The sequence below is a fragment of the Pagrus pagrus genome, assembly GCF_965226575.1.
Source record: "Pagrus pagrus genome assembly, contig: HAP1_SCAFFOLD_134, whole genome shotgun sequence".
NCBI lineage: Eukaryota > Metazoa > Chordata > Actinopteri > Spariformes > Sparidae > Pagrus > Pagrus pagrus.
Genome location: NW_028175329.1, coordinates 32,973 through 60,665, shown reverse-complemented (window position 1 = coordinate 60,665; position 27,693 = coordinate 32,973). Strand labels below are relative to the sequence as shown.

Below are 27,693 nucleotides of genomic sequence, written 5' to 3'. Positions count from 1 at the left end.
GTGACTGAGCAGCGGCGCACAAAGGATCTTGGGATATGGGAGGCCGCGAAGGATAGTAGCGGTCCGTCCTCCAAAAAGCGGGAGAAGCAGGCTGCATTTGTGGGCTGCATTTGGAGGAGCCTTCGAATTTGGACATCCTTCGCGCAGCGTTGTGATTGGCCTTCAAATCCGCACTTTGAAGGATGCTGCCCCTGAATTTGGACACAGCTCATGTGGACTGTGTTGAATATATCCGGCAACGGTTCTTTAAACTCTGACTGAGAGGGAGGGATTGGTCAGAGATTTTACAGGCCTGCAGCTGCCACAGAGGTATGATTTATTTTGTTTATTTTTCTGAACACATTATGTATGGACTACTCTCAGGATGGAAAGGCCATTTCACCCAGTATAACAAAAAGTGTTTCTGAACAGGATTACCAACTATACCTTTAATATATTCCATATACTTTTTACATTGTTTTTATTATTCTCTAATATTTTATTATAATAACCCTTCTTACATACTCTCATAATATTAGTTAATGCCTTTTTGTATTTCTTATATTTAATCTCCGCCTCTTTTGTTCTATATTTTATGAAGTGCCTATACAGAGTATTCTTTTTCTTACAGGCATTTTGCAGTCCCTTAGTCATCCAGGGGTTTTCAGAATACTTATTCTTGTTACATTGTTTGCATATATATATACATATGACAGCTTTTGTCATACTCATTTTTGAATATGTCTAAAAATAATTATCAGTGTCTTCACAAACTTTCCAATCATAATTAAATCATTCCTAAATGCAGCTATAGTTTCCTCAGATCTTACTCTCCTGTATTTAACTTCATTACACCCCCAGTTCCTATTGTAGTTACATTCATGAATCGCAAAGACAGGCAGGTGATCACTAATGTCATTAAATAATAATGCACTAACAGTACTACTCTCCATATTGTTTGTAAAAATATTGTCAATCAGAGTGACAGTGAGATGTTATTCTGGTTGGTTTTGTAATCGTTGGAAATAAACTCATACTATACATTGCTTCCACAAATGCATCCGTCATTTTATGGTTGTTGGGATTCAACAAGGCTATGTTAAAATCCCCACAGACATAATTGACTTTTTTGCTTTTCTTTAGCGAATACCCTTTCCATATTTTCTATAAAGATTTCAATGTTTGAACCAGGTTTCCTATACACACAACTGACAATGACATTTTTCTTTTTTTCCAATACATATTTCAATAGTAACACACTCCATTACATCATCCATGATTACTGACATATTGTCCACAACCTTGTGAGGCCTTTGTCAACAAATAGAGCCACGTCTCCTCCAGTTTTGCTCCCTCTATTAATGCAATTAAGTTCCTATCCCTGCAAAACAAAATCTGTACCTCTCTCTTCGTCAAGCCATGTTTCTAAGATGGCTATAATGTTAAAAGGCTTTTTGAACTGCATTAGATATTCTTTTATACTTTGGAAGTTTGCATATAAATTCTACTGTTAAAATGAATAATATTTATCCCATGTTCAACAGTAATATTGTTAAACTGTTTTCTGTATAACAACAGCAACTGGTGTTTGTTTTTAAAAAGATTATGTTCCGGATCTATAACCTGTTCATATTCTATTAAGTTTTGTTCCAAGTTATCACATTGCCTCAATGGGCTTTACAGTCTGTAAAGTGAACGACATCCTCTGTCCTTAGACCCTCGATTCGAGTGAGGAAAAACTTGCCATCTTGATGGGGAAAAAAAAAAGAAAAAAGACCCTTTTAACCAGAAAAAAAAGACGACGGAAGAAACCTCAGGGAGAGCCACAGAGGAGGGATCTCTCTTCCAGGACGGACAGTCATGCAATAGATGTCGCATGTACAGAAAGAACAGCAATCACAGTTTACAGGTTGCATTGACAGAAAATCTGATAAAAATTATATATGTAAAGTATGTGGATCCAGGAGACGACTGAGCAGGACAAGGCATCGTCAGGGGGTGCCCGAGCCACACGACCTCCTGTCCACCGTGGTGACCTGGAAGAGGGCAGGCCACACAGGATAATTAGTAGTAGAGAGAGAGATCAGAATGAGGAGGCCTCAAAATTTACAGGAATACAGTTATAAGGAGATAGCGAAACAAGGAGAGGAACGATCCAACGGAGCCCGGGTGTGACAATCCAGATCTGACAGTATGTGGGGCTGTAGGAGCCAGGAGAGGTAGATGGTCTCTGGGGCCTGAGTTCATCAGAAGGGAGCCTGAATGAAAAGAGAGTAGGAGGAGAAAGAGGGGGAGAAAGTGACACAGCTTGCACCTTGTGGGAACAGAAAGAAAAACAAGGTTATAGAAATGCAATGTTAATCAGAATAAGCAGATTATTACTCGTCGGCAGGACAATGTGGCGTCTAATACTACAGCTTACTCACTGAGACTGAGTTGACCCACCGAAGAAGCTAGCAGTCGATGTCAAGGACTAATTAAAGGCCAAGTCAGAAAAAGTGAGTTTTGAGTTTAGATTTAAAGGCGTCAATAGAGCCAGATTGTCTAATATCAGCTGGGAGTTTATTCCAGAGGAAGGGGGCCTGATAGGAGAAAGCCCTGCAGCCAGCTGACTTCTTCTTAACCCTGGGAACCATCAGGAGCCCTGAATTTTGAGAGCGTAGTGCACGAGTTGGAGAATACAGTATAATAAGATCTGACATGTACGACGGGGCAAGGCTGTGTACAGTTTTGTATGTCATCAGCAGCACCTTAAAGTCTGATCTCATATGTATTGGGAGCCAGTGCAGTGAGGCTAAGATTGGTGTAATATGATCAAATTTTCTTGTACATGTTAAGACTCTAGCTGCAGCATTTTGAACCATCTGAAGACCTTTAGTGCTCCCATGTTGAAGACCCGAAAATAAGGCATTGCAGTAATCCAGCCTAGACGAAACAAAGGCCGTGGACAGGAAGGACCTAATTTTGGCCATATTGCGCAGGTGGTAAAAAGCGATCTTGGTAATTTCTTTTATGTGCTGATGGAAAGAGAGGCTAGAGTCAAAAGTAACACCTAAATTCTTAACAGTTGAACTTTGATCACGTGACAGTAACTCTCGACAGTTGTGTTATTTCTCAAAGGGGTGTCTCTGTCGAGGGGGAGCAATGACCAGCATCTCAGTTTTATCCGAATTTAGGAGCAGGAAATTTTCTGACATCCAGCTCTTCACGGCACACAGGCAGGTCTCCAATTTGGCGATTTGAGATTTATCATCAGCTTTGATGGGCACATACAGCTGAGTGTCGTCCACATAGTTCCACATAGTGGAAATGTATTCCCTAACTCTGTATTCCCAAACTCCGAGTATGGAACACCATACTTCACATCAGTAAATATCGATGTAGTACTTTTATATATACAATATAACAATATGCCGTGACCTGTGGTGTCAAATGCAGCACTGAGATCTAGTAACAGAAGCACTGAGGTAGAGTCTAAATCTAAATTAAGTAAGTAAGATGTCCTTTACCACTTTAGTAAGGGCAGTTTCGGTGGAGTGACAGGCTCTGAAAGCTGATTGAAAAGGTTCCAGGAGATTGTTATTAGTTAGGTAGCCTGAAAGTTGCTGGGACACAACTCTTTCTAAGATTTTGGAGAAGAAGGGAAGGTTGGATACTGGCCTATAATTATTTAGAGATCCTGGGTCAAGGTGGGGTTTCTTAAGTAGAGGCTTAACCACAGCAGACTTAAAACTAGCAGGGACAACACCTGTCATGAGCGATAAGTTAACAATATTTAACATTGTAGGTCCCAGTGCTGGCCATAGATCCTTAAACAGTTTTGCCAGAAGGGTGTCCAGGATGCAGGTAGTTGGCTTTGAGGATGAGACAATTTTAGACAATATCTCAGGGGAGATATCTTCAAAATTGTTTAGAGCCGGGGCTAACTGAGAATCGGCAGAAGGCTGTTTTATAATCAACTTTGACGAGGAAGCCAGAGATGATGAATTAATTTTGGCTCTAATATCATCAATTTTATTGCAAAAGAAATCTAAGAAATCATTTGCATTAAAGGATGTACAGCTCACAGACTGTGGTTTTTTGATTAAGTTTAGCCACAGTGTCAAAGAGAAATCTAGGATTGTGTTTATTATTGTTTATTAGGCCAGATAAATATGCTGTTCTAGTGGCATTAAGAGCACGCTTGTAATTAAGTACACTATGACAGCATGCAAGATGAAAAACGACTAATTTAGATTTTCGCCATGCACGTTCCATTTTCCTGCAGGCCTGTTTGAGATCTCGGGTTTCATTAGTAAACCAGGGAGAAGATTTCTTTGGTCGTCTTGTCTTGGTAGAGACCGGTGCCACAGAATCGAGGAGAGAAACGATTACCGAGTTAACTTAATTGGTGAATTTTTCCACAGGCTTTGTCGCAATCGCAAAAGGGGCCAGGACCCCAGCCAATTTATCACAGAGTGTCGCTATGATTGCCGGGCTGATATGACGAGAGGTGGAAACATTTGTGTCATTGATACAGGGACAGGCTAATGACGCTTCAAATGTAATAAGAGAGTGGTCCGACACAGCAGAGGAGACGGAAGCAACATTCAGGGCTGACGCATCTAAACCATGGGAAAGAATCAAATCCAGAGTGTTACCACTGGAATGAGTAGGTTCATGAACGAGCTGAGTAAAGCTAGACATATCGAGCAGACCCAAAAAAGCTTTACTTAGAGCAGTGGTTCTCAACTATTTTCTGTCATGCCCCCCCTAGAGGACAGAAATTTTTTCACACCCCCCCTGAATTGAAATATTATTGAGAACCTGATAATAATTATTCATTTATCTGTATAAACCACTGTATGAGTTGCTGGCACCAGCATTCTGCATACAATCACCTGATTATCAAAATAGATTAAAAACATCTGCATCTCATCTCATCTGTTAACATCTGCAACAACTTCAAACAATTTCCAAGTTTAGTTTATTAACTCAATTTGTAACATTTAAACAAGACTGTGATTCTCAAAACAGAGAAAAAAGCGCAAATGATTCACTGGGATGTGCATTTTTATAGACTTAACACATTAACATTCAAAACTTTAAACTGTAAACATTGGTCACTTGTCAGCTTCATCAGCTTATTCCTTTTCAAAAAGGACTTTTTAATTTTTTTTGTGCAACATTTGCAACAATATTGCTTTTTTTTAAACGTTATTTTACTACGCACTGACAAATCTAAACATGTACACACTTATCATCATATGGATGCAGTTAATGTGGGATCCTGACCCACCAAACATCCTGGAAAATGACAAAGTTACATTTTTCTCTTAATTACATAATCACCATCAGTAAACGGGACGCCGTCTGTCACTCGCAGGGAGGGAGGCTGTTTTATGGAGGAAAGATCACTGAAGTCTCGGTCAGTAGGGCTGACTTAGCAGTGATGTTTTTCACCGCGACAAACACTTGCCGAGTTAAAGTTTTTTGCCGGGGACAGACGCCGTTTTTCGGGCAGAAATGTGACGAAGAGTCGGTTGGACCGACAGGCTGACAGACACTTTTCCACATATAATTGCTGTATTTTTTTCCTCATAAGTTGCCAAAGACACGACCAGTTACCACGTTACTGTTGTTTGGTCCTGTAACATTGCTTTGTGGGACATTTCTCTATATTTTATTGAGTGTCGGACCTGTTTAGTTATCACACAGTGAACACCATCAGATCGACAACCCCCCGCTCCCCACCGTCGGCTTATCTGCTCACACTGGTTCGGTTCGCCAATACTGTGCCTCTGATACCTCCGTAGGAGCATCAGAGGCAGAGGGAAATTTCACCCCTCGCCGCATCTGAAACTTTCACACAGAGGCAGATGGGGAGAATTGGCGCAGGATCCCCGCATGCAAACAGCAGTGTGAATGGGGCTACTAATAATGACAGTGGAAAATGAAAATGAAATGAAAGTCCTGACCTGCCTCTCACGCCCCCCCGACACCTCACCGCGCCCCCCACCATTTGAGAAGTACTGACTAGGAGAGTCAGAAGGCTTATTTAAGTGGATATTGAAATCCCCAATAATTAGGATCTTATCTGAACTAGTTACAAGATCTGCAATAAATTCACCGAATTCTTCTAGGAACTGGGAATAAGGCCCTGGAGGTCTGTAGATTACCACCAGGGGAAAGCCTGTTACTACTTGATGGAGATGGTTTTAACACCAGGGCCTCAAAAGAAGTAAATTTAATTTCCTGGTTGGAGCTTAAACTGAAAATAGATAGATGTAGATTAGAGCAACGCCTCCTCCCTGTTTAGAGGCCCGAGCAACATGGGCATAGTTATAATCAGGAGGGGAGGCTTCATTTAATGGGAGAAAAGTATTAGATTTCAGCCATGTTTCACATAAGCCAATCATGTCCAGCTTATGATCAGTAATCAAATCATTAATCAGTAAGGCTTTGGTTGACAGTGATCTAATATTAATAAAGCCAAGGAATTGGAACAAGGTACCTTTTAGTAGTTAGATTTGGCTGCCTATGCAGGTAGGGATGACGGGATGCCGGGATGCCATTGTGATTAGCTTTGGTATTTTATTATGCGAGACTGTGTAAGGTGCTTGCTAAGACATTTCCCCACTGTCAGAGGTGGAGATCAAGATTAAATTATTGTGGTTTATAGGGGTGTCAACATCTACACGTGTAAACGGGTACGCGGATAATAAATCATAACCGTTTAGAAAAGTTTACGCGTCATTTTTCCTCCTCGTTTATTTCTCACCAATATATAGGCCTATAGTATTTTTAGGGGTGATAATGTTGCCTAAAAGCTTCAGATAAAAACATTAACTAACTATACAATTAAATGTTCCCACTAGTGCAGTTATCCGCATACACAATAGATGCATAGGGCACAATGTTCTGTGATATATAAAAAAAACCCGCGGCCACAGCTATTTGTGTTTTTCAGACCAGCGAGACCACTTAAAGGCAAGACAGCTGCTGTGTAGAATAGGCTGCGGAGGACTTGAGAAGAGCGCGGCGCTCATCTTCTCCATGCGCAAATGTCGTCCTGCTGAAAACAAAAACTGTTAGTTTTTTTCGATTGCTAAGATGCATTGGTCGAAACTGAAGCGACATGTTCAAAACTCTTAACACAGTCTGCAAAACAGAAATGCATGTGGGCTTAACTGTCTCACTGCGTTTGGCCTCATTAGAAAGCATATGTTGGAGCCTATTGATTCTTTGTATTAATTATTTGGAAAATGGTCTATGGTAATGGTATAAAATAATGCTAATGATAAGGATGACTATTCAGGATATATATTGTACATGAACTATTATTTATGATCGTTTTGCTGCTCAGGTCCCTCCTCCTAGTCAGGCCATCCTCCTCCTGTGATTAGGGAGAGAGGACAGCTGGTTTGTGCTTTTGTCTGTTTTTTGTGTTGAAGGAGTGAGGAGTGAAACAGTTTATCAACCACTAAATTACGTTTTTTATTTGCTCATTGTCTGAAGTCAACCCGGAGAATATTTCTGTTTATGTAAATAAATTCAAAACTTTTTGTTGAAACTGGAAACATCTCCGCGAGTGCTTATTATTAAGTGAGTCGTGGACCTCCTCCTCAGAAACTAGGGTTTTTTTTACCTTTTTTGAATGCAAGGAAGGAAAGTGGAAAGTCGGCGGATCACTCGCCGACAGATGAAGAAAGCAGCCGGCGGGCCGTGACTAAAATCAGCTGATCGACTCTATGAACGAATGCGCCGTTGCGCTACAAAGAAACAATCGAACACTATGGAAGGCAAAGTTGTGGATTGTGGATGTGGATTGCAATAAAACGGGGACGTTGGAATGATGTTTAAGAATGAACTTAACGGAAATTAAAGGAATTTGTGTGGTTATTTGTGATGATGTCTGACACACCTGAGACCGCAACTGAGTCTGAGGACATGTTGAAATCGCGCATTGCTTCGCGCAGAGGCAGATTGGGAGCATGCACGAGGAGGACAAATGAAATAAAGGCTTTGATGACTGACGTTGGAAATGTTGATAAAGTCAATGACACATTTGAAGCGTTTAAAGGAGCTGTGGATGAATTTAAAAATGCTCACAAATCTGTGCAAGAGCTCTTATCAGAGGAGGAAAAGGAAAATGATTATTATGACTGGTATGAACCCAGAATAACTAACCTGAATTACTTCATGAAAGATGTTGAAACATGGAAAAGAGAAATTGCACAATCAAAAGTTGGACCACTGGACAGCATATCAAATGTGTCACACAAATCAAAGTCTTCCACTTCCACTGGATCATCAACCTCCAGATCTTCCTCAGTCTCCTCAGAGTTAAAAAAGGCCAAAGCGGAACAAGCTGCTGTGATGGCTCGAGCTGCTGCATTGAAAGAAAAACACACTTTGCAACTGGAGGAAACAAAACTGAAATCAAAGATGGAGCAAATGGAGCTGGAAGCAGACCTCGCAGCATCAACTGCTAAAATAAAAATCCTTCAAAGTGATGAGGTGGATCAGGAAGCTCTGGGTGATGGCATGAAGGAGTATTATGACTCTCACCATGAACCAGAAACAATGGAGAGCAATGTAGAATTTGCACAGTTAGGTGCAATACCCAAAACTCCACTTCACCAAACCATCTTAAGTCTCCACAGACCTCCACCTACAAGGGGTACCAACACACCAGAAAATAAACCTCAAAACAAGAATTTAACTGAAAAACATAAAAACGAAACTGCAAATCATAATCACACCATAACTAATGCTGCTCATGATAACTTGGATGTGGTTATTCAAAGACAAAGACAAATGACTTAGCAGAACTCATTGTCTCACAGCAAAACCTGTCTGTTACCTGCAAGAGAGATTTCTGTGTTTGATGGTAACCCATTGGCATATCAGTCTTTTATCCATGCATTTGAACACTTGGATTGAAGACGAGACTAAAAATAATCAGGACAGACTCTACTATCTTGAGCAGTTTATCTCTGGTTTACCAAGAGACTTGCACATGGATGGGAGCAGGGGCTATAGTGAAGCAAGACACCTCTTAAAAGAGCACTTTGGGAATGAAATGAAAGTTTCTGGAGCTTACCTGGAAAAAGCCTTGAACTGGACAGCGATTAAAGCCGAGGATGGGAAAACGCTGCATGCATATGCAATGTATTTGAGAGCATGTTGTAATGTAATGCAAGATTTACAGTATTTAGAGGAACTCGAGATCCCATCAAACCTAAGGCGAATAGCATCCAAACTACCCTACAAACTCCGGGAAAGGTGGCGAACCACAGCCTATGAGACACAACAGAGAACTGGCAGGAGAATCAGATTTCAGCACCTTGTGGATTTTGTGGAAAAACATTCTAAGATGCTTTTGGATCCGTTGTTCGGGGACATTCAAGACCAAATGACAACAAAAAAGTCTATCCCAAGAAGTAAAAATGAACCAAAATTAATAAGAGGCAAAAACAGCAGCTTCGCTACTTCAGTAGCAGTGAATACAGAGAAAGCAGGATGCGCTGTAAAACGCACTCTGATCGACCGCCCACAATTCAAAACACAGTCACATGACAACAAGGTTGAATTCTTAAGAAGCCATGGATACTGCTTTGGTTGCCTACTAAAAGGTCATCTAAGCAAAAAAGAAGATTAATGTGTCAAGTTTGTCAAATGAAACATCCTACTGTACTTCATATTCAAAGTGCAAAAGGCCCAAAACAGGAAAATCAACCAAAAGCCACTGCTGAGACAGAAGATAACCCCATAAGCAGTGCTCGTTTCAGCAGGTGATGGAACTGGGGCCGGGAGAGACTGTGCACTTGCGATTGTTCCAGTCAGAGTTAAGGTGGCAAAAGGGAGCAGGTATATTCAGACCTATGCCTTCCTCGATCCAGGCAGCACAGCAACATTTTGCACAGAAAATCTAATGAACCTGTTGAATGCGAAAGGACGCAAAACAGAGATACTTTTGCGAACAATGGGACAGGAAAACCCTGCAGGGACCTATGAGGTCAGAGGACTGGAGGTGGGAGACTTGGAGGGCTGCACATATCTGGACCTGCCGAAAGTTTACACGCAGAACAAAATCCCTGTCTCAAAGGAAAACATAATCACAGAAGCTGATTTGGAGAGGTGGCCTTATCTCAGTTAAAGGAAATTGAGGCAGACATTGAACTCCTCATTGGGACTGATGTTCCTCGAGCAATGGAGCCATGGAAAATAATAAACAGTCATGATAATGGACCATATGCAGTCCAAACCTTACTGGGATGGGTGGTAACTGGACCACTCAGTGTTAATAGTCCTGCAGAACGTGCTGGGCCCATTGCAGTGTCAAGTAACAGAATCTCTGTTGTCGAGTTGAAGGATCTACTCATCAGACAATATAACCAGGATTTCTCTGAGAACATGTATGAGGAGAAAATTGAGATGTCAGTTGAGGATAAACGTTTTATGGAGATTGATTCCAGCTCAGCATTCCTTAAAGATGGCCACTGTCATTTACCACTGCCTTTCAGGGATAAAGACAAGGTCATGCCTGATAACTATGATACGGTAAAGGAACGCACACTGCACCTTATGAAAAAATTTAAGAAGGATAAGACGTATGCCGAGGAATACACCTCCTTCATGGAGGACATTCTCAAAAAGGGTTATGGAGAGAAGGTTCCACCTCAGCAGCTTCGCAGAGGGGATGGACGGGTCTGGTATATCCCACATGATGGCATCTACCACAAGCGAAAACTCAAACTGAGGGTGGTGTTTGACTGTACATCCTCATTTCAAGGAACGTCTCTGAATAAGGAGCTCCTCCAAGGTCCAGACTTAACAAACGCCCTCATCGGAGTGCTATTAAGGTTTCGCCAAGAACAAACTGCAGTTATGGCAGACATTGAGGCAATGTTTTATCAAGTACATGTTGATGAAAAGGACAGAGACTTTCTGAGGTTTTTGTGGTGGCCAGAGGGTGATATCAGCAAACCGCTTGATGTTTACAGGATGAAAGTTCACCTCTTTGGCGCTGTATCATCCCCGAGCATTGCTAATTTTGCCCTGCGTCAAACTGCTGATGACAACCAGAAGCATTACTCTGATGAAGTTATGAAAACCATCAAAACTAACTTATGTGGGCGATTGCCTCCGATCTGTGGCAACAGCAGACCGAGCCATAAAGCTTGTCAAAGATCTCACTAAAGCCTGCGATCAGTGAGGTTTCACATTGACAAAATGGGTCAGCAATAACTGTGAGGTGTTAGCAAGCATTCCTGAGCATCACAGAGCAAAGGCAGTCAAGGAACTGGACCTGGGTAAAGAAAAGCTGAAAGAACAAATCACAGTCGAGCCTGCACTTGGAATCCACTGGAACACCCACAGTGACACCTTCAGCTTTAAAGTAACTGTCAACAGCCGGCCTGCAACCAGAAGAGGTATACTCTCCACAGTAAGTTCAGTTTATGACCCATTAGGTTTTCTCTCTCCTTTCATCCTGAAAGCCAAACAACTACTGCAAGAGCTCTGCAAATCCAGGTATGGATGGGATCAAGTTATTCCACAGGAATTTGCAATGCCCTGGCAGAGATGGATCGGGGAATTAATTCAGTTACGTGGGTTTCAAGCAGCAAGATGTATAAAGCCTGAGAACTACGACCCAGTGGCGACCGCTGAGCTGCATCACTTCAGCGATGCAAGTGAGTCAGGTTATGGTACAGTAAGCTACCTTAGACTAACAAATCACCAAGGCAAAATCCATATCTCCTTTATATTTGGAAAAGCCAGACTCTCACCTCTCAAGCAGATCACCATACCCAGGCTTGAACTCACTGCAGCAACATTGGCTGTAAAAGTGGATCGGATGCTGAGGAAGGAGCTGCATTTACCACTCACAGATTCAACTTTCTGGACAGATAGTACACCTGTATTGAAGTATATTCACAATCAAACAAAGAGATTTCATACATTTGTATCCAACAGAGTTGCAATGATCCATGATCTCTCTCACACAAGCCAGTGGAGATACATAAATTCAAGAGACAATCCAGCTGACGACGCATCACGAGGATTGCACGTGGAATCTTTCTTAAGATCAAGATGGCTGAGAGGTCCTGAATACCTGGTCAGAGGAAAAAAAGACATGGCCAAAGATCACACAAGGTCTAGGAGAGATATCAGCAAATGACCCTGAGGTGAAAAAGGAGGTCACAGTTAACAGTGTGGAAAAGGAGATCACAGTTAACTGTGAGGATTGAAAACCAACATCCGATATGCACATTAATCAAGTATCACTCATCATGGAACCGACTTCAGAGGTCTGTAGCCTGGATATTGAAGGTGAAAAAACTGCTTAAATTGCTAAGTCAGCTAAGAAGGAGTCAGACACACTGCCTGGTGAGTCAGCTATCCACCTGGAGATGGCAAACTTCCTAACCACAGACTCATGCATAAATGCTATACGCAGATTCATCTGCAGGAGAGGAGCAGTTATAAGTATCAGGACGGACTGTGGGACAAACTTTGTCGGGGCCCAAAGGGAACTACAAGAAGCTTTGAAAGAGCTGAATCATCAGAAGATTCAAAACACCCTTTTAACAGAGGGAGTAAAATGGACTTAACCCTCCTTTGTGAGCCCACCACGGCGGAGTCTGGGAAAGACTGATCAGACTAGTCAAAAAGATCCTCACATCTGTTCTAAAACAACAAACGCTGGACGATGAAACTCTATCAACAGCACTGTGTGAGGTAGAAGCCATCCTGAATGACCGACCGATAACTACAGTGTCAAGTGAACCCAATGATTTGGAACCACCAACCCCAAACCATTTGCTCCAACTGAAAGCGAAACAACTATGCCACCAGGAGATCATTATTCAAGGAAGAGGTGGAGACAAAGACGGTGGACAAAAGAGTATCTTCCGCTCATGCAAGAAAGAAGCAAGTGGAAGAGCATAAAAAGGAACTTGAGTCCTGGAGATCTGGTCATCATTGTTGATAACACAGCACCAAGGAACTCATGGATTATGGGCCGTGTTGTAAAGACATTTCCAGATGCCAAGGGCTGTGTGAGAAGTGTTTTGGTTAAAACCAAAAGCAGTGCGATTCAACGACCAATAGATAAGCTCTGTCTTCTAATGGAGGCAGCAGGATAAATGGAGAGAGGCCGTGATTTTCCAGCCTTCACTATGGACCGTTTCAGATATTCTGACACGATTATGAACTTTGAGAAGACAGATAGTCATCATCAAGTAACTGAATGGACTTTGAATTTAAAGAGCATAATTAATTTCCCTTGTGTAATTGTTCTATTTTGGCTCCTTTTGAATCTTATTTATGTAATTGTTTTGCTAAAGCCAACAATTAGGGGCCGGGATGTTGGAGCCTATTGATTCTTTGTATTAATTATTTGGAAAATGGTATATGGTAATGGTATAAAATAATGCTAATGATAAGGATGACTATTCAGGATATATATTGTACATGAACTATTATTTATGATCGTTTTGCTGCTCAGGTCCCTCCTCCTAGTCAGGCCATCCTCCTCCTGTGATTAGGGAGAGAGGACAGCTGGTTTGTGCTTTTGTCTGTTTTTTGTGTTGAAGGAGTGAGGAGTGAAACAGTTTATCAACCGCTAAATTACGTTTTTTATTTGCTCATTGTCTGAAGTCAACCCGGAGAATATTTCTGTTTATGTAAATAAATTCAAAACTTTTTGTTGAAACTGGAAACATCTCCGCGAGTGCTTATTATTAAGTGAGTCGTGGACCTCCTCCTCAGAAACTACTCTGACCTTTTTTGAATGCAAGAGTAGCCATAACAGCATATACAAAAGGAGTGGCTTCTGATTCTTTTTCCTGTGCAAGTATGGATCCAAGAGCAGCGGGCAAAGTTGGTAGAGAGAGAAGAGCAGCCAGGAGAGGAAGGAGTTTAGTTTTATCTCTTACTGTAATTTGTATTCTACCCCTGGAATTCTGAGATTCTGCATTATTCTGTTTACGTAATCTTTATTTTTTGTATGGTCCTGAAGTACTTATGCAAAAGCACAAATGTTCTTGAATAAATCTCTGCATACCTGATTCAGTGTTGTTGCAATATATTACAGCATATACTATAATTTAGAACCATTAAAGTGCAAAAGATCCTATATAAAATACTGATTTACCTGACAAAAATCATTCAAACTTGAAATATAAGATGTATTTGATGTAATGTTCTTTGTTGTTAGTATTTTGCCGTTCCGTTTGTTAAGAGTGATTGTGTGTGTTGTGAGACACACTTTTGGGCATGAGATTAACTGTTGAGCTGAGCTGCAAGATGGAAATGCAGACTGTGTTAAGAGTTTTGAACATGTCGCTTCAGTTTCGACCAATGCTCCTTAGCAATCGAAAAAAAATTGTAATGGCTTTTTATTTTAGCCTTTATTGTTACGTGTTGTTGTATACATTATATTGTTGGTTGGTGTTCTGTGTCGGCTTTTTACGACCTGATCACATATCCTCGCGTCTAAAGAGGAGGAAAAAAACATCCCCCCCCGGACAGTTTTAGTGAATAATTGTGAGATTCCCCCTCTACTTTTTTAGCTTTGTGGATATAAAGGTGAAGTTTTTTCCTCTCACTTCAGCATACTTTGGCTTCTTTTTTAGTTTCTTTCTATCGCCAATTCCAGATTACTTTTACTATGAGACGTATTAAAATTCAGAGGCAGCTTCCGTTGCGAGAGAGGGATGCAGTTTGAACTATAAGTTTAAAAACAAATTGTACAACTGTGAGAAATAGTTAAAACAATGATTAAAGAAGAAGGTTAAACCTTTTTCAGCTTTCACTCACGTTTTCTTTTCTGTCAAAATGATAGATTTTATTTTCAACTCATTTTACTTTCTGTCATAAGTAGGCCTAAGCCTTAAAATGTTAAATGAAGCTCTGTGATTTATCTGTTATGTTGGCTTTAATTTAGTACCCATTTGAAATAGGTCTACAAGAATCAAATCAAATCAAATTTTATTTGTATAGGCCAAATTCACAAATCACAGTTTGCCTCAGAGGGCTTTACAATCTGTACAGAGACGACACCCTCTGTCCTTCGACCCTCGATTCGAGTGAGGAAAAAGCTCTTTTAACAGGGTTAAGAATAACAGAATAACGTTGAATAAACGTTTTTGTCTGATAACTACTGGAATGGCTTTGATTTAATGGGATTAGGAGGCGGTTGAATGGAGGCAACTGCGATAGAAAGAGATCATAAATCTCAGACGTGTAACCGGGTACACGTCGGTTAGAAGCCCCGCGCATATTTAGAGCATGATTCAATGAGAGAGTGGCGGGGGAAGGTGACAGTCTCAATGTTGCAAACTAGGGTATCAGTCTGGTACTCTGCACTACAATACCATGTTAACTAGACTCCACACCAGCATTGACTGTATCGCTAGCAGGCTCTCTAGTCACCTGTGACCTGCCAAATGCTACATCCCTGATGTCAAACCTGCATCAAACACCTGTCTATATTGCTAGACAAAGCAGCAGCGCCGACTCCAGTAGGATGAAGGCCATCTGCTCTCAGACCACACAACCAGTGGCTTGCTCCCGCGCCTTCCACGCCGCGACCGAGCAGGGACAAATTCCACAGCAGCTGCCGACGAGACTAAGCTAGTGCTAAGGCTAGCAGGCCTGCTATCAGGCCTGGGGCTAACACTATCTGCAGTGCCCGTGTTTCTAACTGAGAGAAGCTGTTCTAGCTCACGGACACGTCTCTCTAATAGAGACACCCTATCTGCAACTGCAGAACAGTCAGCACGAGCCATCGTAACACTTGTTTGTCGAGGCTGTGTCGACTGCGGTGAAAGGCAAAAAGCAGTGAGCTAGGCTAAGCCTAGGAAGCTAACCGGGCAGTAACAGACTACCCAGTAACAGAAAAGCGGTTCGACAAAGTACGTACAAGTTATAAAGTCTAACGTTAGCTGCAGTACAAAACCAGTTTGACTATGAAATACTCAGAAATCGAAGAAAAACAGCCAAGATGGATAGAGAAAGAGAGAGACACAGTAAACAACAGCTTTCGATCTCACAGAAGTCCCGGTATGCGTCACAGGCAGCGTAAATATACTACTCTTACTCAGGAATTTCTCAGATTAGAGGTTGGGAAGAGCTAAGAGTGAAATGTAAACAGGAAGAAGACCTGGAGTGTAATTTTGAAGAAGGGGATCATTGTGTACTAGTAGTCAGTGTTTTTCTTTTAACTCTAGACATAAAATTACACAATACAATCTTATTCATAGAACATACTATACCCCTGACAGACTACATAAAATGTCTATAGTCAAAGTGCTTAATGATATTACAGGACTAACCATCCCCGCAGAGCTAAGAGTAATTCTCCTGGGTGACACATCTATGTTGAAAGTCAATAAAAACCAACTCAAATTTATTAGAATTGCCCTTATTACAGCCAACAAATGTATAGCTATGCATTGGAAAGATGTATTAGCATCATGCATACCAGGTGAAAAGACTATGTATAATTTGAAGGGTAAACCTGGAGAGTTCCAAAAGATCTGGGGTGGTTTTCTACCATATGTGGACACGGAGTCCACAATACAGTAATCCTCTTATATTTAAACAATGTCATGTGATTGTTAAACATGCTTATTCATCATTTGGTGCTGTTTCTAGCTTTATTTTTTATTTGTCTTAATTTTTTTTTCTACCTCTCCCTGCCATTTAATCCCTCTCTGCAACAGTTGTGTTTTAGGCTATATATGTTTGTTTGTTTCTTTCTTTCTTTCTTTCTTTTATGATATACTGAAGGCTTGTATTTATTCTTACTAATCTGACTTGGTACACACTCTGTAGGAATGTATGGTCGGACCTGTGGGGATGGGCTGATCTGGTACCTATTTGTCATATTGTTGTACATTGCCCTTTCATTCAGCTCTAGGGTTGTTAAAAAATCTAATAAAGATATTGTTGAAGAAAAAATTTAACAATGTATATAACTATAAAGCAGTATAGTAACTGAAACTCTTACCACCGTGTTTTCCCTCTCCACTTGAATGCAAACAAAAATGTAGAGCATGAGGGGTGGTAAGAGCTTCTTCCCCTCTGGGCTTCGTCATCATCAATCAAATCTCCACTGCATTCAACTACAAAGTATCCTTTGCAGAATGAAACTCGGGTGAATAAACCACGTCCTGTAAGAAAAAAATTAAGGACAAAAAAAACAAATTATGTCCACTACAATTGTTTTTTGATCTGTAGCTAAATGTATAAAAACACAACACTGTAGATAAAGAACGAGAATTTATGAAAAAGTGGTAGTGGTGTGCTCATGCCCTGTCTTTATACTGTCAAACTAAATAAAATGCTGGAGCTCTTAAAGAATAGGGTCAACATGAGAAAAAAAAAGCAATGGAGCAGGACAAAAATACTTGAGTTGGATTTAAATGCCTCTGTTCAAAACATGGCTACTTATGGAACGATAAAACACTGCCCTGTTTCAACCTAAAAGGCATTCATCAGGGTACAAAATGGTGAACAGAGGGCAAAAATGTTTATAACCTTGGTAAGGGGGGCCACCTAATCCTGACTGAGTGAATACCACAGTTGGGAATTGTGGAGTCATCACATCATCTCCATGCCCTGTATTTGTTCTTTTCATGCACTAAACCAGCTGAGTCCAATCAGCACAGCTCTTCAGCCAGGAAGGTGAGCTAATTAGTGAATGCACCTGGTTCAGTGACTGAGCAGAACAAATACATGGCATGGAGATGACTTGATGACTCCACAATTCCCACCTCTGGTGAATACAGGAGGCTGACATCAGGACATCCCAATACAAGTCACGTTTAAGACGACACGCCTCCCCCACATGTTCTTCCTGTACAGTACATCCTACGCTTATAAGAAATACCCAAACATTAAATTGCATCCATTATTATATCCATCACAAGAACACATTCCTGTACCTTGCCATGTTTTGAATAAAGGATTTTAAATCCATTTTTATAATTTTTATCTTCCACTTCCTGCTTTTTCCCTTTTCAACATTTAAGTTCACTTCATGGCTGCATGATTGAGATGTGCTGCCAACTGCCAGCTATTAAGGTGACCCTGCTGGTATACGGTTCAGCCACGCAGCTGCTGCTGAGGTGATACATGCAGGCAGTGCATCACCTCAGCAGAGGGAGGAGGACAGGATGAATGGCTGTTACTGTATGACGTCTGTATTCTGTATCCTTTCTAAACTTTACTCAATATTACGATTTCAAGAATATGTATTTATTTTACCGACATTTTGACTAATTTCTAGTGATATATTAGTTTATATAGTGGTTTTTCCTGCTGTTAGCTTTACTGTTGCTGCTCTAGAAACAACATAATGTAACATAAAAATTAATAAAAAATTATCATCATCTGTTTCTGAATCTATTCTTGGAAAAAGAAAATAGTAAGCAAAAGAACTGATAAGGAGTATATGTACTGATAAGAAATGTATCACCACTTGTCCATCTATACATCTAGATAGACAGCCAGATAAACAATAACACATTTAACACTAACAACAATAACATTTATTCTCAGCAACAGGCTGCTCCTCCCTAAGTGCAAAACAAACAGACTCAAAGACTCCTTTGTCCCACGAGCCATCAAACTCTATAACTCTGCACTTGGTGGGAGGGGGAGGAGTAGCAGGAGAGTGGGGAAGGTGCATTCAACATGACCTGAACACCTAGATCTGTAGTGCTGTAAATGTGCAGTAACTACAATAACTGTACAATATCTCTGTGCAATAACAACAATAACTGTGCAATATCTACTGTGCAATGTACCATTTTTCTTATATTATTATATTTATTATATTTTTGTATTTATATATTTATACTTGCACTGTACCTGTCCTACACACAACTGTGCTCTTTTTGTGCTTTTACTTCTACTTTTTGTCTATTTGAACTCTGTGTGCTTTTCTTTTCTTTTTACTTTTTTACTGTACTGTCGGTCTTTGTGATGCTGCTGGAACCTCAATTTCCCTGAGGGAACCTTCCCAAGGGATAAATAAAGTACAATCTAATCTAATCTAATCTAACACCATCTTACCTTTCACTGCATTGATGTACTTCACCTCCAATCTCCATGTTTTGTCAGTCTTTAAAACAACATGGTGACAGGCATCTTTAAGAAGACTGATCCTTGGTGGCATTTCAAACTGCAAAGAAATTAATAAAAAATGAGATAGCTTAGGCATCACTTCTAGTTAAATTAGATTACAGGGTTTTAAACAATATGTTACCTGAGTAACATATGGACTCTTCCCCTTAGCAAACTGAGAAACAGGAAGTGCAAACATTCAATTTTTACCATCTCTCTCCACCTGCCACTTTTGAAGCATTTAAACTGATGACGAGACTCAAACAACAGAGTACTTGGTCTTCTGTTCTTTTTATTGTGCTATGCCAACTCAATTTCTGTTAAATCCAACCTAAACTTAGTTGTGAAATATTGAGTTTATTGTGTAATGAAATCAATCAGTACAGTCGAGTCTAGATCAGGGTAAACCTTTTCAGACGCACCTTCCAACAATCGCCCAGTAGTCTATCTTAATTAATCCAAAGCAATTTATTGCGATCCCAAACGAACTCCATAAATCAGGATGCACAATTCCAAACGATCAACCAATGGATAATCAACAAATGAAACGAAACTGATAGTAAACTGATGGTATTCGGTGGTTAAAAAACTGTATGATCACCCCGTCCATGTCCAAGGGAAATCACTTCCTGCTTTCCCGTTTAAACACACCTGACAATTAATCATCAAGCCACAGATGATACCATAAGCAAACCATAGGGGGAACAATCATTTCAACTAACCAAGGCATAACACTGTTTCATCAAAATATGTAGCCTACAATAACATAATAATTCTAAACATAAAAATAAAACGCATAAATACCAGTATTCAAACAGAAACATTTCATATATGAGCAATATGGCTCCAACAGTAGGTTCCCTAAATCCTTCATTTAACATATTGCTCGTTTATTATTTTCTTCTATGATATAAAGATATATATTCTCTGAATTTGATTTCCACTGGCATGATTTAGGTTACACGTCCACTACGTTTTTAAGTAATATTCCAAGCAAAACCTGGCTTGCTACACTGCTTAATAACTATAACCAACCAACATTAAAATCGTTCGAAATTAACTGCGCCTTGTCTGAAAAGCATGGCTCTAAAAACTTTGCCTGCTTCAACATGGTTGGATTATCGTCGCCCACATAAGCATGACTTCAGGTTAAATTTGGATCGAGTCAAGTGCATTGTGCTGCGAAACCAATCACCCATCCCCCCACACCAGGTGTGATGGACTCGATGAATATGGCCGCTATACTCCTACGCTGGCACAGATAAAAAAGAAAAATAAATAAGATAACTGACACCCGAACATGCAAATGACCTTAATTTTAACGAGTCAGTCCACCATGGTACCCGAAAACTCTGATAACTGTCTTAATTAGCTGACTGTTAACTCTAGCAAGTGCTAATTAGTGATACACCTGTGTTCGGCTAGCGACCCTTAAACAAGAAAGCCGACAGTTTTAGTAAATAAATAAATGACTACACAACGCATCAAACTGTCATGGCATTACGCTACTGTATATCTCAAGAAAATACTGAATACTTACTGAACACGCCGCTTGTTTACCCTGTTTCATCGACTTCAGCGGTGGCACGGAGCTGTTGCTGTGGCTCGGAGTTGTTACGCTGGCGGTTGTATGACAGCCAACTTCCGGTCAGATTTCACATTAAAAGCATACCGGCGGAAGTCACAATGTAATGGCGATTTAACGAAGGAAAGGTAACGTGCTACTCAGCAAATTAAATGAATAATATTTTTTTATTCAAAGAAACTTCTTCCAGTTGACCCGCATGCCTTTGGGTGAACACTAGTTGAGATTTAATGAGCTTTCTTCAACAGTGGTTTTCTCTTTGCCACTCTACAATAAAGCTTTGAATGATGAAGAACCCAGGCAACAGTTGTTGTATACCGAATTTTCAGCTTTCCCCCATTTCTGAAAATGTTTCTTTTTTTGTATATTTTTTTATATATAAGAGGAAAACATCCAAAGGGGTGAATAATACAAATCCATATACAGTATATATACATATTTATGTGCATAAGCGTGAGTTGAAACAAACAAAAGATCAAAAAACAAAATATAAAGGATTCATTTTACCACATTCACAAAGTACATGCAAGGTACATACAGTATTACCTGATCCTTGATACTATCAATTAACAAGTATACATTAGGACAGACCTGGAATGTTAATGCTCAAGGAGAATTATAGTTGAATCTTAGCTTTATCATCTGTCTTTCTTATTAATTAACCTGATCAGGGCACAAGATGAAGAGTAACAATCCACAAAATTAAGCGTGTTTGGTGACTGAACTGTATCTTGTATTTATCCACTGTACAATAACACAATGCCATATACAGTCCTCTATATTTATTTTCATTTTCTTCTTATCTCTACTTTCTATTTTTAACCAAGAATTTATTGTTTATTTTTAGCTAAGAGTTTATTGTTCATTTTTTTTCTTATTTTTATATGTATATATATATTTATACACCCGTTTGCGAGTAGTTGTTGTTGTTGTTTGCAAACTGCCTTGTGTGCTGCTTCCTTACTTTGTAAGCAGCTGGAAATTCAATTTTCCTGAGGGAGTCATCTCAAAGGGATCAATAAAGTCAAGTCTTTTTTCATCTATATCCTTAATATTTCCTATATATCATTATCATGATCATGACATCTTTTGACTTCCAGGGGAGCTATTTTGCCCTCAATACTGTCTTGAAGGACAGCAAAGCCCTCCTCACTCATGGTGCTGTAAGTTCCTTCAGTTACTGTAGACTTTTATCCAATCACACCTCACCTCACATCAGTGAGGTACATTTTCTGTGTTTTCGGTTTGAATCCACGCCCTTTGAGTTCAGCCACAAACCTTGGTGAACATTTTTTTCAAGTTCATGTCTTTTATTTTAATTACACATCAATTCCAAGAGATAAATCTTTAAAAAATGTGTAGTCTTACTCTCGAACTCTTCCATAATTCTTCAGAAAGAGTAAATCCACATTTGGGATTTTTGAGTTGGCCATGAACCGCAAAAACTGAATGATGTGCATTGAACACTGTTTAGCGTTCTCCAGCATTTTCTTTGTGGGGTTGGCACCCGCAACGTGGCCTTGATAATCTCTGACCAATTTTTCTGAAGAGAAAGAATCCAGAAGCAAAATAATATCAGATAGTAGTTAACATCTAACGCTGACATCTACACCACTGACTGTGCAATGGAAATATATTGAAATATGGTATATTTACCATAAGCAGGGGTTCGTTATGGCGAATATGTCTTTAGGCGTTTGTCCTTAACAGCCTGGAATAAAATAAAAGGAAAGAGGCATCCAAACTAGCGTCACAGCAAAAAGCCATTTATAATTTAGCAGTAAAATCAGACAAATACATAGTCAGCTATATTCCTGACGACCCCCCTACAACTCTTCACATCTGCTAAAATAAAAAGGTCAAAAAAGTTCCTATAGGTTTGTTATTTTTGTCAACACCATCATTTTCTCTGTCTGACAGTGGTGAAAGAAAGTAAAATTTACATGATAAGTTATTTGTTGTACCAAATTGTTTAATTAAGTGGATGAGCAAAGTTAAATGTATTTGAGTGGAGAAAATCTTTAGTATTTTGCATGTATTTTTGAATACTTTCAAACTGTTTCTCTAAAACAGCCAAATTATTAATGTAGTTGTTTCTTTAAATGAAATAATGTGTTCTTTTATGTCCAGAACTTTTATTCTTTGTATTAAATGCAAATGATAAGACTTTTGTGACGTAAGAGTTTTCAAAGAGCACATGTGACACAGCATAAAAATTTAATAAAAAGGAATATTCAACATTTAACATGTGTGTAGTCAAGGTGAAGACACAAGGGTTAAATCTATAGCAGACCAAACAAATAGGAATGATTAATTTTCTATTGTGTCTAACGGTGTTGACAAAAACTAAGTTATGACAGGAAAAACACATATTTTATGAACAAATGACATAAAACTTTACTTACATTACTGTACTTAATTGTTGAGAAATTGTTCTATAAACATGAGTATAGATTTCTTCTTGGGTTTTTTTTCAAAGTTTAAACCAGTTTTGTCCAAATTCTCAAGAATTTAATTCAAAAAGTGACAAAATAACAGAACACTAATGTCATCATTACTGTATTGGAGGAAAGGTCAACCGTGAAGTTGACATTGTGTTGTCTTGATACAGATCTAAGTACAAATATTTACCTGGGCCCATATTCCTAAAGATTCTGAGAATCCTCTCAGAGAGCTCCTAACTTAACCTAAAAATTCCTAGCAAGGAGTCTTAGCTTAGGAGTGATTCCAGATTATTCTCAGACAATGCTGAGCAAGGAATGGACAGAAACTCCTATCTTAGTGAGGAGGTGTGGTTGACCCCGTTGCTAGGTATGAGTCATCATTACAAAAGCTGTGATTGGTTGATCCTAAAAGCTAGATAAAAAATATACTTTTGGTGATAATGGGCAAAGGATGGACCCTCAAATCGATAAACTTAATCATAGAATCTAATCTTTTGAAGACTGTGTAATTGTAAATATTATTTCACATAAAAGAAAATATCTGTTAAATGAATAGTAAGCTATACTTTAAAATTATCCTACAAAATGTGTGAAAACTTAGGTCCACTTGCACAGTATTCTTATATTTATTTGCTTCTATTAATTGCCATGCTGGTAATTTTTGCACTTTCAACATTTTAACTCAATTTGGTATTAACGAGGGTAATGTCTGTGATTGCTGACTGGCCTATAAGAAGCAGCGTTGGTTGGCTTTCATTTTGGGTGGTATTGCATTGTGGCGTTGGGTTGGAGATGTAAGTGCAATCACAAACATGATTCCTGCACCATCCAATCTGTAGCGTTTCATTAAAATTAAAATTAAAATTAAAATTAAAATTAAATTGTCCATCACACCCTCACAGATGAAAGTCTTGAAAATGTGAGAGTTGAACTTTTGAATGATGTCAGACAGAGAAACAGTGAGGTGGTGAAGCAAAACCCAGCAGCCAGAGAGTTTAAAGCCAGATGGTCTGCATTCTTTCATACTGATGAGGTAAATACATGCTTGCCTTTTCCTCTCTTCTTATTGTGCAATTTCAGTGTGCACCTGTTAAAATTTAAAGTCTGATACGGTAAAACAACCAACATTTGGAGAGAGAAAAATCTCCTGTAGAGGAAGCAGTTCTTTATTTTGGCCACTTGGGGGCAGAAGAACTCTATGGCAAGCTACTCTTCTAACTTCTAACAGATAAATGCCTAATTCCAGCAGATTACAACACTTCCACTTGAGACAAACTTCATGGTACAGTTGGACAATCTTTTACCCCAGTTGACATCTGTTTTCCAGAAGAAGGGAGATGTTTCTGGCCAGAAAATAGACAGATGTTAAAGTCACCCTTAAAACAGAACAGCATATTAAATATACAATGTTAATTGCAATCACTGTGTAATTGTATTGTCCATATGAAGCCCCAGTTTGCATCATCAGTAACAGCCTGGATTATTTGCAAGGTGCAAAAATAATTTCTAAAGAAATATTGTCTTTTTAAGGCAATAATACCATATGGGCGAGAGATGCAGCCATGTGATCAGACAGGTGCCAGTTCAATCCTGTTTTCTTAGGTGGTGATAAAAAGATCGGGCTGTAGATGTTGGTTGTACTGTATATCCCTTAATAAACAGGAGTTAAAACATATTCATACCTCACTTTAAAAAAAATAAAAACTAGGCCACGCTTCAGCTATTTTGTAATTAAAAAAGGATGACCTTTTACAGTATGTTTGACATATTTTTGAGCTATATAGATCAAACTTGACAAAGCTGATTGGAAGTCAATGTTTGTAGGTTACCACAGGTTGGATATTGGAAAATTTCTTTGCAGTTATTTATGTGTTTCTGAATGTTTTAATCGGTGGAATCTCTTCACACAGGCTACAAGTGATGTTAATCTCAAAAAGGCAGCAGTTCTCAAGGCTCTTTGCCTCTACCTTGGTAAGGAAGATGGACTTCTAATTCGGGAGCACACGGTAAATCAGTGTAATTGCCTTTTTTTCTCGTCAGATATATTGTAACTTGTAAAAGTACATGCTTATAGTAAGATTCCAAAGTCACTCGCACCTTATTTGTTAAAACCCATTGACTGTTTAACCCATTGACTGTTTAACTGTTGTTAAAACCCATTTTGACTTCTTTGTCTCCATGTCATCCTCTTCTCCTCGGACATCCCGCTTCTTCTCCAACTGTTCCTTTTCTCCTTGGATGCCCTCTCTCCACTTTGACTTCTTTGTCTCCATGATGTCCTCTTCTCCTCAGGCACCCTGCCCAATTCATCTGAGAGAAAAAAATCAAAAATAAACACTAACAGGTTCTCAAGTAAAATACACCAATACTGATCTTCAGATTTGTTAGTGTCAAGTGCACAGGAACTTTAAACTCAGCTGTAAAACCTGCTGTATACCTGGACAGTTTTTCTCCAATCAAGCTTCAACAATTAACCTCAACGATCTCTTTGTCAAAACCATCGACTTGTCTCCTAGACCCCGTCCCAACCAGTCTGCTTAAAGAAGTTCTTAATAAAGGATTCTGATTCTGATTCTTTCTTAGACGTGATCAAACTGTCTCTAGTTACAGGTTATGTACCTCAGTCATTTAAATTAGCTGTAGTTAAACCTCTTCTTAAAAAGCCTACTCTAGATTCAGGTGTATTGGCGAACTGTAGACCCATTTCTAACCTCCCCTGTCAGTTATGCAACTTTCTTCAAAACAATAGCTTGTTTCAGGACAATGTGGAATCTAATACTATAGATTACTCATCGAGACTGAGACCGACCCACCGAGGAAGCTAGCAGTCGATGTCAAGGACTAATTAAAGCCTAAGTCAAAAAAGTGAGTTTTGAGTTTAGATTTAAAGGCGTCAATAGAGCCAGATTGTCTAATACAAGTACACCTACCCGGGGAGGGACTTGTGCAGCCATCTTTGCCTTTTTTGTCATCTCCTACAGACAGAAAACCCCATATTATCAGAAACACAAAATAGTGAATGCCAAGTTTCTATGTATCAGTGGCTTCAATGTGGAAATTTTTTCAACCAAATTTAGGTTTACCAACACTTCCTCTCCCTAGCTCTGCTGTTGTTAGTTATCATACTTAAAAATGAAATGTTTATGTTGTTATCATATCATCATCATGAAATGCTATTGTCATGGCTATGGGCCATGACTGGGTGGATTAGAGAAATTCCAACTTTATTAAATTGGAGCTCTCACCGGACTGTTCCTGGGTGTGGGTGCAGGCCTTTTCTTTCGCAGCTGGGGAAGCCTTCGCTTCACACTGGCCTCCTCTTCCTCCTCCTCCTCTTCAGAATCCTCTTCTTCTGTTCCATTCTTTTGGGGCTGCCAATCACCTGACCCCTTATCTTCAGAGGAGATCAGCTCAGAGCTCTGTTTTAGATCAGAGAAAAAGTTATTTTTCTCAATTAAGACACAAACATTATTGTAAGCACAGAAACTACTTAAAGGGGAACTACAGTTTTTTTACAACCTGGACCGGACTGGACTGGAGTGTTCGGGGCACTGAAGCGCAGCCTCTATGAGCATTATCTGCCACAAAACTAGTTCATTTCACCAATATTTTGTTACTAGTGCTATTCCCCTCTGTCTGTTATCAACATCCGCGGTCTGTAGGTTGACCCACTACCTCCGACCTGGAAGATGTCATCTCTGAGCTGCGCGCGCACCCCCGACAGCCGGCTTGTTTACCTGTAGCTGCTACTGCTAGTTTGACCCCGTGTAAGTTTAAGTTTGAATGTATGTAAAACAATGGCAGTCAGAGCCCATCATTTTTCATCAATATCGCTGAGGTTCTTCTGCAACACAGGAATATATCTGTTATAGGGACTTCCTAACTCTGTTGTAGGCTACAATAACTAAGTAGTAACTGGTAGACAGAATAGAAACAAAAGTGCTACATAAATATATACATATACATACATCGGCCAAATATTACTGAAGCAATAATTCTGATTTCATAGAATTTCACTGTATTGTGTGTGGTGTCACAATTTTCAGAGGAGAATCTCGAATGTGTCAAAATTTCCCTTTAGATTTAGAACAGGGGTGTCAAACGTGTTTACGTGTTAACGTCATGAAGGTGTTAATTTCACATTTTCGCGACTCAGATTTGAAGGGCTAATTTGCCACAGCTGGCTTGGACATATTTTATCAGTATCTCTTGCCAGGTCACCCCAACTCGACAGCCCTTGCTGCAAAAGTGTTGAGCATGTTTGGAACCACATGTCTTTGTGAGCAAGTTTTCTCTGTAATGAGCATCAATAAAACAAAGCTGCGCTCAAGGCTCACGCACAAGCACTTGAATAACATCCTGAAATTGGCTGCCAGTCAGGATGTGACACCTGATATCGATGCACTTGCGAAAGCTAAAAGATGCCAGGTTTCAGGAGTAAAATAAACAATGGCTAACCCCGCTTAAAATGCTGCATGAGACACTGCAACCTGATATAGTTCTGTGAAAATTATTGTCTTCTGTGGGAATTTAAATTAAGTGAACAGTGTGTGATTTACTGTC

General features: G+C 39.6%; 1 long non-coding RNA gene across 1 annotated transcript; it reads right to left on the bottom strand.

Annotated features, from left to right (window-relative positions):
• Positions 1 to 408: 408 nt before the first annotated feature.
• LOC311254021 lies at positions 409 to 20,730 on the bottom strand. Its single transcript, XR_014622145.1, has 4 exons — positions 20,642 to 20,730; positions 19,051 to 19,159; positions 16,982 to 17,144; positions 409 to 2,293 (listed from the first exon to the last, which is right to left on the bottom strand). It is a non-coding gene; the product is annotated as an uncharacterized lncRNA (long non-coding RNA).
• Positions 20,731 to 27,693: the final 6,963 nt, after the last annotated feature.